The sequence below is a fragment of the Oryx dammah genome, unplaced genomic scaffold (genome assembly GCF_014754425.2).
Source record: "Oryx dammah isolate SB20612 unplaced genomic scaffold, SCBI_Odam_1.1 HiC_scaffold_8, whole genome shotgun sequence".
Classification (NCBI taxonomy): domain Eukaryota; kingdom Metazoa; phylum Chordata; class Mammalia; order Artiodactyla; family Bovidae; genus Oryx; species Oryx dammah.
In genome coordinates, this window is record NW_024070192.1 from 46,566,969 (window position 1) to 46,579,934 (window position 12,966).

Below are 12,966 nucleotides of genomic sequence, written 5' to 3' on the forward strand. Positions count from 1 at the left end.
TCTCATTTTCAGTAGATATGGGCTAGGGCCTGAGATTCTGCTTTTCTAACAGGCTCCCAGGCAATGCTGATGCTGCTGGTCCATGGACCATGCTTTAAATAGCAAAGGGTAGTCCACAGGGTAACCATTTATTTGCAGAAAATTTACATGGAGAAGAGAACAGAGGAATGAGAGGTAGCTGGTATTTTCCCTCTTTTTTCTCCCTTCCCGCCTACTCTCTCTCTCTTTTTGGCCATTAGGGTTGCTTTGAGATCAGGCCTTCCCAGGCTGGGCCTCTGTTGTTCAAAGACCCGAGACATGAGAAATGCCCGAGCCAGGGCAATCGGTCACTCTGTCCAGGCCTCCTTCCTTCATCTTCAACAAGAACTGAAGACATATCCTGTGCCAGATGCTGTACACAGAGAGAAGGCCAAAGAAACAAAAACCACTCCTCTAACCCCGAGCGTTTTCCCATTGAAAGGGGTCTTGATGGCTGAAAGGCTCTGGGTCATATCTTTACATTGCCATCTTTCAGAAACTTGGGACCAATAAAGAGGTAAAAACCATTGCCGAGGTCATAGTGATTGTTGTTTCCATAGCCACTGTGTTCACCTGATCAGCAGGTCAGGGGGTTGCAGCCTGTTTCCAGGAACTGTGACAGGCCGGGGAAGAGAAGAGTCGTGAAGACACTGACCCAGACAGTACTGTCTGGGGGCTAAGCACACACTGGGGACCAGCAGGCCAAGGGCTCCACCCCAGTTCCCCCACTCCGTGAGCCTGGATCTCCCAGAGCCCACTTCCTCATCTGTGACAGGATCATAAGAGTACTTCCCCGCCTCCCGGGGATGTGGGGAAAGGTGAGAGAGACCAGTGGCGCCCAGCGCAGGAGGCCCTTGTCTCCCCATGTCTGTGCATCCCCGACCCCATCCATCTGAGGGGGCCGGGGATTTAGTCTGCAAGTGACAGGTTGAACGGCACTGAATCATAAAGGGTTGGTTCTTTTGTTTATTTCCCATCGCAAGCTTGTCTGCTCAATAATTCAATTCAACAAGCCCTGGTTAAGCCTTCCCTCATTCCAAAGGCTGTACTGGACACCGGAGGGGATAGAAAAATAAATATAAATAAGACTCTGTTCCTGCTCTCAAGGAACTTCCTGTCTTGGCAGTGAGGACACCAGACACCCACACAAAGCCCTACTCCCAGGGGGACGATGCCAGCCATCAGAAACACACACACACACACACAACTGTCATGAGTGCAAGGAATCAGCTGTGGGTCTTGTGAAGCCTAAAACTCAATTCTATTTGCTTTACAAAAGAGTTGTGTTTTCTCCCATTTTTATTAAGGAAGAAAGCAAAAGCAAAGATTCTGAGTGGTGTCTGATTAAAAGACAGAGCATTTAAAGATACCTGAGCATTTACTCATCACATATGTATGAATAACTTAGATGTCAGGTAAAATTGAGATGGATGCTATAGTCAAGTCATCTAGATTACCCAGATTTTGGGTGACCATTGTAATTTCAAATACTCCACATTCTGTTGTCTCTTTTCGATACGTGACTTCTTGCCAGGTACCCTGATTTGGAGCTGGGAAAATGTGGTGTAATAATAATGCATAGTCGAGGGTTTCCCAGGTGGTGCTAGTGGTAAAGAACCTACCTGGCGGTGCAGGAGACATGAGACACAGGTTCAGTCCCCGGATTGGGAAGATCCCCTGGAGGAGGGCACAGTAACCCACTCCAATATTCTTGCCTGGAGAATCCCATGGAGAGGAGCCTGGGGGGCCACAGTCCATAGGGTCACAACGAGTCGGACACGACCAAAATGACTTAGCACACATACATGCGATGCGTAGTCAAGCTCCCCAGCCACCTTGGTTTGGAGCACTTAGCAGTGTCGTAAAACCAACTGCTTACCAGTCTGTTCCTGGTCTTGGCTCCCGGCAGGCGGAGCCTGAGTTTTTTAGGGACTGGGATACAGTGGTTGCTTTTTAAACTGAGAAACGATTAAATAAGCAAAGGCGCCTTGCATCTTGCAATGTGAATGACTGACTTAAGGGAGACAGCTAAGAAGGTGGGCAGTGAGGAGAAGGGGTTAAAGAGAATGCAAGAGAAATAGATCCCTTCCACCTGGAAGGAACTGCTCCTTGGAAGAGGTGGGAGTCGTGTCAGTTTATTATGATGATAATAAAGCCTGACTTATTCTGGCAAGTTCCCAAACCTCTGCCTTTCTCCTCCACCCCAATGCCTCCCCCGGTTAATGATTAACACAATCATGATAGCAAAGCTGTGCTGTCAGAGTCCAGGGCAGCCAGCACTGCTAGAGACAAAAAGACATTTAGAAACACCGGGAGATCTCAAACTGTGCTCAGAGCTTGCGATGCTGGGAGATTTTTATAGCAAGGGGGCCAGCCCTGGGCTCTGGAAGCCCAGTTGCAGACTCAGCATTGTGCTTTCCATGACTCTGAGCAAGTCACAACCCACTCTTCCTTTCTGAGCGTTAGTTTTCCCATGTGTGAAATGGGCAGCTGGAACATGTTCAGTGAGCTTCAAACTCTGCTTCCTACAGTTGTAAGGGTTCCTCCAGAAAGACTGAAGCAGGGAGAAGGCCAGCTCTGCCCTCACTGTGGTCAGAACAGCTCAGCTTTCATCTGTAGATAGACTAGAACTCTGCGTAAGCCTTCCCTTTGAAGAAAGGGTTTTGAGGTTAGAAATAAACTGAGAACTACTGGATTGGACATCCTCTGAGGTTTCTTTCAGTTTTGATGTTCTACTTCCCGTCCTTGATCTGTTTCTTAAGGTTCTCCTGCAAGGTGGGCGCAACGCTGGCCAGTAAGGATGGACAGGTGAGCAAGCCCACCTTGTACCTGAGGACACCAGTCTCAGGGTGGGAAAATGCAGTCTGCCTGGCAGCCCCCTGAAAAGCAGCAGTCCTGATGGCCCTCACATGACCCAGGCAAGATGGTATCCAAACCCGGGAGGTGATACACCAGAATGACTCTTCCAAAAGTGAGGCTAAACATGTGACAAGGAGAAGCTGAGGAGCCAAAATGTGGAAATGCCTTGACCTCCACCTCTTATCCCCCTGGGTCCAGCCCTGCATGCTTAAGGACACAAGAACATCAGTTGCCACAGCCACACTCTACCTGAGTTCTTTATTAAGTCTGTAAGATCCTGTAATCTGAGCCTTCTTAACTCCCCTCCTACAGATGAGAAAACCGAGGCTCAGAACAGTGAAGGGATAAGCTCAAGTTCAAAGCTGAGTCTACCCCCTCTTCCCTACTGCTTTCCACCCTCTAGAGTCCAGGCCTTCCACAGCCTTGACTGAAGACCATCCAGGACTCCCCTGGTGGTCCAGTGGTTCGACCCCTGGTCCAGGAAGATTCCACGCCCTTTAGAACCACTAAGCCTACGCACCATATCTACTGAGCCCGCGTGCCCTCGAGCCTGAGCTCTGCAACAGGAGAAGTCACTGCAGTGAGAAGCCCATGCACCGCAACCAGAGAGTAACCCCTGCTCACAACCAGAGGAAGCCCGCATGCAGCAATAAGGACCCAGTGCAACAAAAATGAGTAAACAATTAAATAAATAATTTTAAAGAATCCTCTGTCCCTCCTTGGCTCTGCTATGGGGTGCAAAGGGAAGGGCCATGTGTTCAGGGTGGGGCCAGAGTGTCACCAAAGTCTCAGCACCCTCCCCTGAGGCCAGGAGGGTGGCAGTGAGAGGAATCAGGAAGGAAACCTTTGAAATGAAGATCGCTACAGGCCTGCTTCCCTGTTGGACCCTCTTTCCTACATCAAGCCTGGAAGCAAAGCATGGAGCCTTTCATCCATACAGCTGCCACTTCTATCACACGGGTTGGCGAGTTGGGGCGAGGCCAACCTCATCCACCCATGGTCCACGCAGAACCTCCCAAAGAGGATGCTTTCCAACAGCAGTGAGCTGGTCTTCTTTACTACAGCCCCTGGTCTCCCGCATTGCAGGCAGTTTCTTTACCATCTGAGCCACCAGGGAAGCCCAACGGTTACACAGTAGGAATCAAACTGACAACGCATTCCAATCTTACCCTCCACTCACTAGCAATTGGATCATGAGTAAAAAATTTATCCCTCTCTGCATCTCAGCTTCTCCCCCTGTAAAACAGAAACAGGAATACACTACAGGGTTTTTCCTTTTAGGATTAGTGTGTGATTTTTAGTTTAATTTTTCCTTTATTCTAAGTTATATGTGCATAGGCTAAGCATCAAACCATTACGTGACTATTATGAAAAGCAGCAACTCCTGCCCATTTCTACTTCTGGTTGCCTATTTTCCTAAGAAAAACACTTTCAATTTTTTAACAGTTCTATTGAGAGGTAATCCACATCCCATAAATTTTACCCTTTTAAAGTGTACAATTCAATAGCTTTTAGTACATTCATAGAGTTGTACAGCTGTCCCCACCACTGATTTGATTTTATTTTCATTTATTTTTGGCTGCATCAGGTCTTAAATGCAACATGAAAGATCTCTCTTTTCAGCGTGCTGGCTTCTTTCTAATTGAGGCACACAGGCTTAGCTGCCCCCTGGCCTGTGAGATCTTAGTTCCCTGACCAAGGATTGAACCCACGTTCCCTGCATCGGAAGGCAGATGCTTAACACCTGGACCACTAGGGAAGTGCTCACCTATCATAGGTTTTAAAACATTCTCATTGCCACCTCTCTCCCCAACCTCCACACCCCTTAGCCATCAACTCTGTCACCCTGTCCCCAGTCTTCATTGCTGCTGTTGTCATTAAAGTGAAGTCGCTCAGTCGTGTCCGACTCGTTGCGACCCCGTGGACTGTAGCCCACCCGGCTCCTCTGCCCATGGGATTCTCCAGGCAAGAATACTGGAGTGGGTTGCCATTTCCTTTTCCAGGGGATCTTCCCTACCCAGGGATCGAACCCAGGTCTCCCGCCTTGCAGGCAGACGCTTTAACCTCTGAGCCACCAGGGTCATTAAGTCATGTCCGACTCTTTTGCGACCCCATGGACTGTGGCTTGCCAGGCTCCTCTGTCCATGGGATTTCCCAGGCAAGAATACTGGAGTGGATTGCCATTTCCTTCTCTAGGGTATGTTCCTGACCCGGGGATTGAACCCGAGTCTCCTGCATTGCAGGCAGACTCTTTACTGCTGAGCTACCGAGGAAGCCACCCACAATCCTAGGCAACCGCTAATCTACTTTCTGTCTGTATTGATTTGCCTAGTCTAGACATTTCAGATAAACGTAATCATACAATAGATGGTCCTCTGTGACTGTCCTCTTTCATGTAGCAGATGTTTTCAAGGTTCATCCATGTCGTAGCATCTATCAACACTTCGTTTCATTTTTTGCCTGATAATATTCACTGTATGTATATGTGGGGCTTCCAAGGTGGTACAGCTGGTAAAGAATTCACCTGTCAAGGCAGGAGACGCAAGGGACATGGGCTCGATCCCTGGGTTCGGAAGATCCCCTGGAGAGGGAAATGGGAACCCACTCCAGTATTCTTGCCTGGAAATTTTCATGGACAGGGCTGCCTACCGGGTTACAGTCCATGGGGTCGCAGAGTTGGACACAACTAAGTGACTGAGAACACACACACACATGTATATACCCTATTGTACACAATACATTTTCTTTATCATTGCATCAGGGCTGGTGAACATTTAGGCTGTTTCCACTTCTGGGCTATCATGAATAATGCAGTATGAACACTGGTGTACAAGTCTTCACAAGGACATATGTTTTCATTTCCCCTGGGTGTATACTTTGGAGTGGGATTGCTGGGTCCTATGGTAACTCTCTTTTTAACCATTTGTGGAGTCAGAGACAGCTCTCCAAAGCATGGCAAGGTTTTACAATCTCACCAGCACTGTATGAGGCCCGGGGTTGTCCTGCAGGTTGAATTGAGATGATGTTTATAAAGCATCTAGTGTGGTGTCTGGCAAGTAGTGGGGAAAAAACAATAGCTCTCTTCTCCCTTTTAGTAATATGTCAGGGTCCTGAATACCTCCAACTTCTCCTAACACTTCACCTAAATCCCCACTATGGATCTCAACCTGAATCCAAAGCCAGGCTCCCTGCTTCAGTTTATACCTCATTTACACAGTCGTGGTTTCTCCACCCAAGTTCACCCCAGGCACCCATGGGGTTTTCTAGGAGTCCCACATAGCACTTTTCTTGCTCATCCTCGGGACGTGACTGGGGGCCAGCTCCTGGCTTTACCGCACTTCCAGACTATTTTTGGCTTACACTCCACAATCTAGTGCAGACACACTGCCCAGGAGCGCTTGGGAACCCACATCCAAATCACAACTCCTCTGATTTCTCAGCACTGCGGTTTCAGCTCAGACTGTGTGTATCCTGCTGGACACCCAGGATCTGTAGATAAGGCCACTAAACAAGGCCCGTCTCGGTGTAGCGTGCCAGCCCTGACTTACCTACGGCTATCTCAAACATGGTAGGAGGCTGCAACATGCTGTAAGATAAAGAGACAGGCAGGATGCAAGAAATCAACGCAAGCAAAGGAACCATAGAATGAGAAATTTATCCCCCACATTTTCTGACTTTGGACTCCCACAGCTTTTGCTGGACATCCACTTCAGGTCATCCCAAGTCTCTGAGAGTACCTCATGTATCGTGGCCAGGCTTCTTAGAGCTAAAAGTTATAAAGACCCAACTCATGAGACCTGAAGCCAAAAGGACACTTCTAGAGGCTCACTGAAAGAAGTCTGGACCAGGTGATGAGAAGCATGGAAAATGAGACCATCTGGTCAGCATTCTCTCTCTTACATAAATCTGTGCCTCTGTGTGACGTTTTCCTGCTGGGGATGGGTTTCTTCTTGGGGCTGGGTCAGTGGGACAGAGAAGGAGGTGCCATGCTTCAAATATTCCTAGGTTTCAATAAATCCAGTTTAATAATCTCAGAAGGAGGACTTCCCTGGAGGCCCAGTGGTTAAGAATCTCTCTTGCAATGCAGGGGATGAGAGTTCAATTCCCGGGCAGTAAACTAAGATCCCACGTGCCCTACGGAGCAACTAAGCTTGTATGCCACCAGCTACTGAGCCTGCGACCTCTGGAGCTCCTGTGCCACATCCAGAGAAGCCCTCTCGCTGCAATGGAAGATCCCACATGCCACAGTTAGATCCCACAGAGTCAAATAAATAGGCTTTTTAATCATGTCAATCTATGCCAAAACCAATACAGAATTGTAAAGTAAAAATTAAAAATAAATAAATAAATTAAAAAAATAAATAAAATAAAATAAGTAATAAAGCTTTTAAAAACAACAATAATCTCAGAGGTCAGGGAAAGAGTCTCCTCCCCTGAGGTCTGTATGTAGAATCCCAGGGGTGGACACTGATAGGCATGGCTTGGGCCTATGCCCACCTCTTGGCCACTGTCTGTAGCCAAGCACGCACTGGAATTGGCAGTCCTGCCAACATTACGTGGAATGGGAGAAGGGAGATCCCCTGAAGGAAAGCTGGGGCACTCTTTCCCCATGAAGGGATCACGAACGGACAAACACAAGAGGGCTCCATGACATGACTTTTCAACCTTCTCAAGACCACAGACCTCCCAGTACCCAACTCATGGGACCTCTACAGTCTCTGTCCCCTTATAATACCAGGTTCCTCTTATTCAATGCCCAGGACCTCTCCAGCACTTCCCATGGGTTTTCTCTAATCATCACAACAGTGTTTCAACTGGGTGTTAGGATCCCCTATTTTACAGACAAGGAACCCAGGGCTCAGAGAGGTCAAGTCAGTTGCCCAAAGGCACACAGCTAGACAGTGGCTGAGCTGGGATCGAGCCCTACATGAAAATCAAGCCCTCTTCTGCCTGTCTCCTCTGCTTAGCAGGAGCCCCGCGGCCAGCTGGCATCCGCGCTCTCTCTGCTGGCACAGGTGTACCCTGTTTGCTTTCTGACAGCAACTGAAGGCTTCTGAAGGAGGTTCCCTTGCCTCTCTCCATTCCGCATCACCCTTGGGCAGGCTGGCTCCCACCAGAGGAGGCTGGGACATTCATTACAAGGCTAACAAGCTTGTACACCTGTCATCCAGTCACAGTACCTGGGTAAGCCTTGCAGACTGGCACGGAGGGGCTGTCTCCCACCAGGCTGGCATGGCAGGAAGTGTGCCAATGGGATTAAGCCTTGTTGGGCATGACCGTGGCCACGTCAGCAGAGGGGCCTCATCACGAGCATCTCTGGCGACTGGTGATGGTCTCCTCAGACTCCATGCAGACCCAGGACAACCTGGGAGGCAGGGACCTCAGGTTCTATTTCCAAATCATAACAGCCAATAAAGCACATGGGGTCTGGAGCCAGACTGCCTGGTTTGAACCCTATAGTGTTAGTCACTCAACCATGTCTGACTCTGTGTGACCCATGGTCTATAGCCCACCAGGCTCCTCTGTCTGTGGAATTCTCCAGGCAAGAATACTGGAGTGGGTTGCCATGCCCTTCTCCAGGGAATCTTCCTGACCCAGGGATCGAACCCAGGTCTCCCGCACTGCAGGCAGATTCTTTGCCAGCTCAGCCACAAGGGAAGCCCCAGGTTGCACATTAAACTCCTCCATTTATGAGCTGTAGATGATGCTGTTTCATCCTCTGTGCCTCAGTTTCTTCATCTATATTGTCCTCAAGGTGCCATCATGAGGAAATAGTAGAGTAATGTCTGTAAAATGCTCTGAATGGTTCTCTGCCAGTGCCAAACACTGCTACTCCATTGACTCCTGACCCAGGAAACAGGAGGAAATGGAAGAGATGGGAAACTCAGCCCCCAGGGGAGAATGACCAGATCTCTCCCCTCCCAGGGGCAGCTACGACATCTCAGCTAGCCTCCCAGCTCTGGGTCCATGATGTCCTATGACCCTGGACAGTTCTCTTCACTGCACAGAGCTTCAGCTTTCTTATCTGCAGAGTAAAGTTAGCAACACCTGCCCTTCTATATGGGTTCTAGCAGTGACAGTGGAGAAGGCGATGGCACCCCACTCCAGTACTCTTGCCTGGAAAATCCCATGGATGGAGGAGCCTGGTAGGCTGCAGTCCATGGGGTTGCAAAGAGTCAAACACGACTGAGTGACTTCACTTTCACTTTTCACTTTCATGCATTGGAGAAGGAAATGGCAACCCACTCCAGTGTTCTTGCCTGGAGACTCCCAGGGACAGGGGAGCCTGGTGGGCTGCCGTCTATGGGGTCGCACAGGGTCGGACACGACTGAAGCAACTTAGCAACAGCAGCAGCAGTGACAGCATCACTCTGAGTGTGTACTCTGAGTGATGGTTAGCCTTCACAAAGATGCCTTGGTAGGACTATCAGGAGAGTAGGAGCATGAGGAAGGTAAACAGGAGCTTTGGGCCCCTAAGGAGGTGGAAAAGCAATAAACCAGGCTCTGGCCATAGGGATCTGTAGCTGCTTTCATCACCATCACCATCATCACCATCATCAGAACATTGATACTAGATGCCTGATTGCATATGGCAATTGATGGAACTATTTGTAGATTATTATGTGAACTCTGCAGTTGCCTGTGGGTCAATTATTCTCTACCTCAGTGGTTCTCAACTGGACTGGCTCCCCCTACCCAGAACCATTTTACAAGGTCTAGAGATACCTTGCGGAGAAGGCAATGGCACCCCACTCCAGTACTCTTGCCTGGAAAATCCCATGGATGGAGGAGCCTAGTAGGCTGCAGTCCATGGGGTCGCTAAGAGTCAGACACAACTAAGCGACTTCACTTTCACTTTTCACTTTCATGCATTGGAGAAGGAAATGGCAACTCACTCCAGTATGCTTGCCTGGAGAATCCCAGGGACGGGGGAGCCTGGTGGGAGGCCGTCTATGGGGTCGCACAGAGTTGGACACGACTGAAGTGACTTAGCAGCAGCAACAGCAGAGATACCTTGACTTGTCACAAGGAGTTAGTAAAAGGTGAGGGATGCTGTTAAACATCTTACAATGCACAGAACAGGCCATAACAGAATGAGTTGGCTCAAAATGTCAGTGGTACCAACGTTGAGACTCTGCTCGATATCTACACCCTTGATAATTAACAGTGTGACTAAGATCACCTGGGAGCTTATTTCTCAGGCCTGCTGAATAAGAATCTGTCTACATATTAAAGTTTGGAGTATACGGTCTAAAAAAAAAAAAAAAAACATGCAGAGAGAATATATAGCCAGCAGCTCAAACTACTTAAGTAAGAAACTAGACATGAGTTTCCATGTCAATGGACTTGAGTTTGAGCAAGCTCCAGGAGATGGCGAAGGACAGGGAGGCCTGGCGTGCTGCAGTCCATGGGGTCACAAAGAGTCAGACATGACTGACTGAACCACAAAACCAAACTGCTAACCATATAGACCAAATTTAGGGCATTTGGGGTTGGGGAGAACAGAAGACAGACTAACAGTGGTTGATGGAAGGATGGATAGATTGGTGGAATTAAGATTTGCTGAGCACCTAACATTCTCCAGGCTTCACACTAGATACTTTACATGGGTTACCCCATTTATCCCCCAAACAACGTGGTAGGTTACCAATGCCTCTATGGGCAAAGTCTGGAGAGACCACACCACACAATGGCCTCCTTATCACATATCTCGATGTTTTTCAACATCTTCCTACTCCCATCAAAACTGGATTATATAAAGAACATGGTTTCATACATATACTTACATATAAAATCTTATTTACAGTCAACATCTAAATGTTAATTTCTAGTTTCTTACTCAAATAGAGGCATACCATTTTTTAAATTCATGTATTTTTAAACTGAAGGATAATTGCTTTACAGAATTTTGTTGTTTTCTGTCAAACCTCAACACTAATCAGCCATAGGTATACATATATCCCCTCCCTCTTGAACCTCTCCCATCTCCTTCTCCATCCCACCTTTCTAGGTTGATATACAGCCCCTGTTTGAGTTCCCTAAGACACACAGCAAGTTCCCATTCAGTTCAGTCATTCAGTTGTGTCTGACTCTTTGCGATCCCATGGATTGCAGCACACCAGGTTTTCCTGTCCATCACCAACTCCTGGAGCTTGCTCAAACTCACCTCCATCAAGTCAGTGATGCCATCCAACCATCTCATCCTTTGGCGTCCCCTTCTCCTCCTGCCTTCAGTCTTTCTAAGCATCAGGGTCTTTTCTAAGGAGTCAGTTCATCACATCAGGTGGCCAAAGTATTGGAGTTTCAGCTTCAGCATCAATCCTTCCAATGAATATTCAGGACTGATTTCCTTTAGGATTGACTGGTTTGATCTCCTTGCAGTCCAAGGAACTCTCAAGAGTCTTCTCCAATACCATAGTTCCCATTGGCTATCTATTTTATGTATTGTAATGTAAGTTTCTATGTTACTCTCTCCATACATCTCACCCTCTCCTCCCTTCTCCCCATGTCCATATGTCTGTTCTCTATATCTGTTTCTCCACTGCTGCCCTACAAACAAATTCTTCAGCACCATCTTTCTAGATTCCATATATATGCATTAGTATATGATATTTCTCTTTCTCTTTCTGACTTACTTCACTCTGTATAATAGGCTCCAGGTTCATCCGCCTCACTAGAACTGACTCAAATGTGTTCCTTTTATGGCTGAGTAACAGTCCATTGTGTATATGTACCATAACTTCTTTATCCATTCATCTGTCAATGGACATCTAGATTGCTTCCAAGTTCTAGCTATTGTAAATAGTGCTGCAATGAACATTAGGGTACATGTATCTTTTTCAATTTTGGTTCCCTCAGGGTATATGCCTAGAAGTGGGATTGCTGGGTCATATGACGGTTTTATTCCTAGTTTTTTAAGGAATCTCCATACCGTCTTCCATAGTAGCTGTATCAATTTACATTCCCACCAACAGGAGGCTCTACATCTTTATACATGCAAAAAATTCAGTTTCCTCCTTGGTTTTCACTTGAAAGATCAATATACATTTTGTTTTGCCTTCAACAAACTTGTGTGAATTCTCTATAATCTGCGTGTATTTCCTTCCATTAAAAGGATACACCTAAGATTAACATTAAAACTTAGTAACACTGAGTCTTTTTGGTCCAAAAGCTCAATGACTGCAGCACAAGAGTATAATAACAATATCTCTGCCATTTATTAAACACCAACTCTTTGTGATAAGCAAGCTTTATGTCGGTACCTCTAATCGGCCACATAAGCTTATTCCCAACTTTCAGAGGAAGAAATGAAGGATAGATTGGGCCATGGCACTAAGGGATGGGTTTAGATTTAGACATGAGACCTGCCTGGCTCCAAAGCTCAAGTTCTTTGCCTGCTCCACCCAGCCTCTTGGTCAGTGTAGTCCTTGGATCACCCTGGAATGTCAGCCAAATATAGCACAGGCTTTCAGCTTAACATTTTTGTTCTAGCCAACCACCCTCATTCAGTCTCTGAGATCTCATTTGCCCATGTCTCCTGCTTCCCTCTATCAACAGGCTCACTTTTCCTCCAAGCCCAGGTTAGCCTCAGGCTTGGAAGGGACCGCACACCGCACAAGGGCCTTAGCGCTAACAATGGGTGGTTATTGACCTGGATTGATGGTCAGCAGATTTCTTCCGCAAAAGGAAAAGATATTCAGTAGCTTAGGCTCTTTGAGATATAGTTTCCTTTGCATTTCCTCAACTCTGCTATCATGACACCAGGGCAGTCACAGACAATATGAAAACAAATGGATGTGACTATGTTCCAATAAAACTTTACTGATCAGAAACTCAGGTGGCAAGCCAGATTTGGCCCCAGGATATAGTTTGCCAACTCCTAACCTATGCAGTCTCTAGGGTTTCTTCACACCCTAGTATTCTGTGGCTTACATAGAAGAGAAAGTCCTAGATGAGAAGTTGAACGTGGTGGTCTAAGCCACAACCAGACCACCCCAACAGGTTGTGCCCAACCCAAACAGAGTGTTTCTATTTTAAGGGCATTTAAAACACACCCAGAAGCAGCGACTAGTACAATGAACTCACATG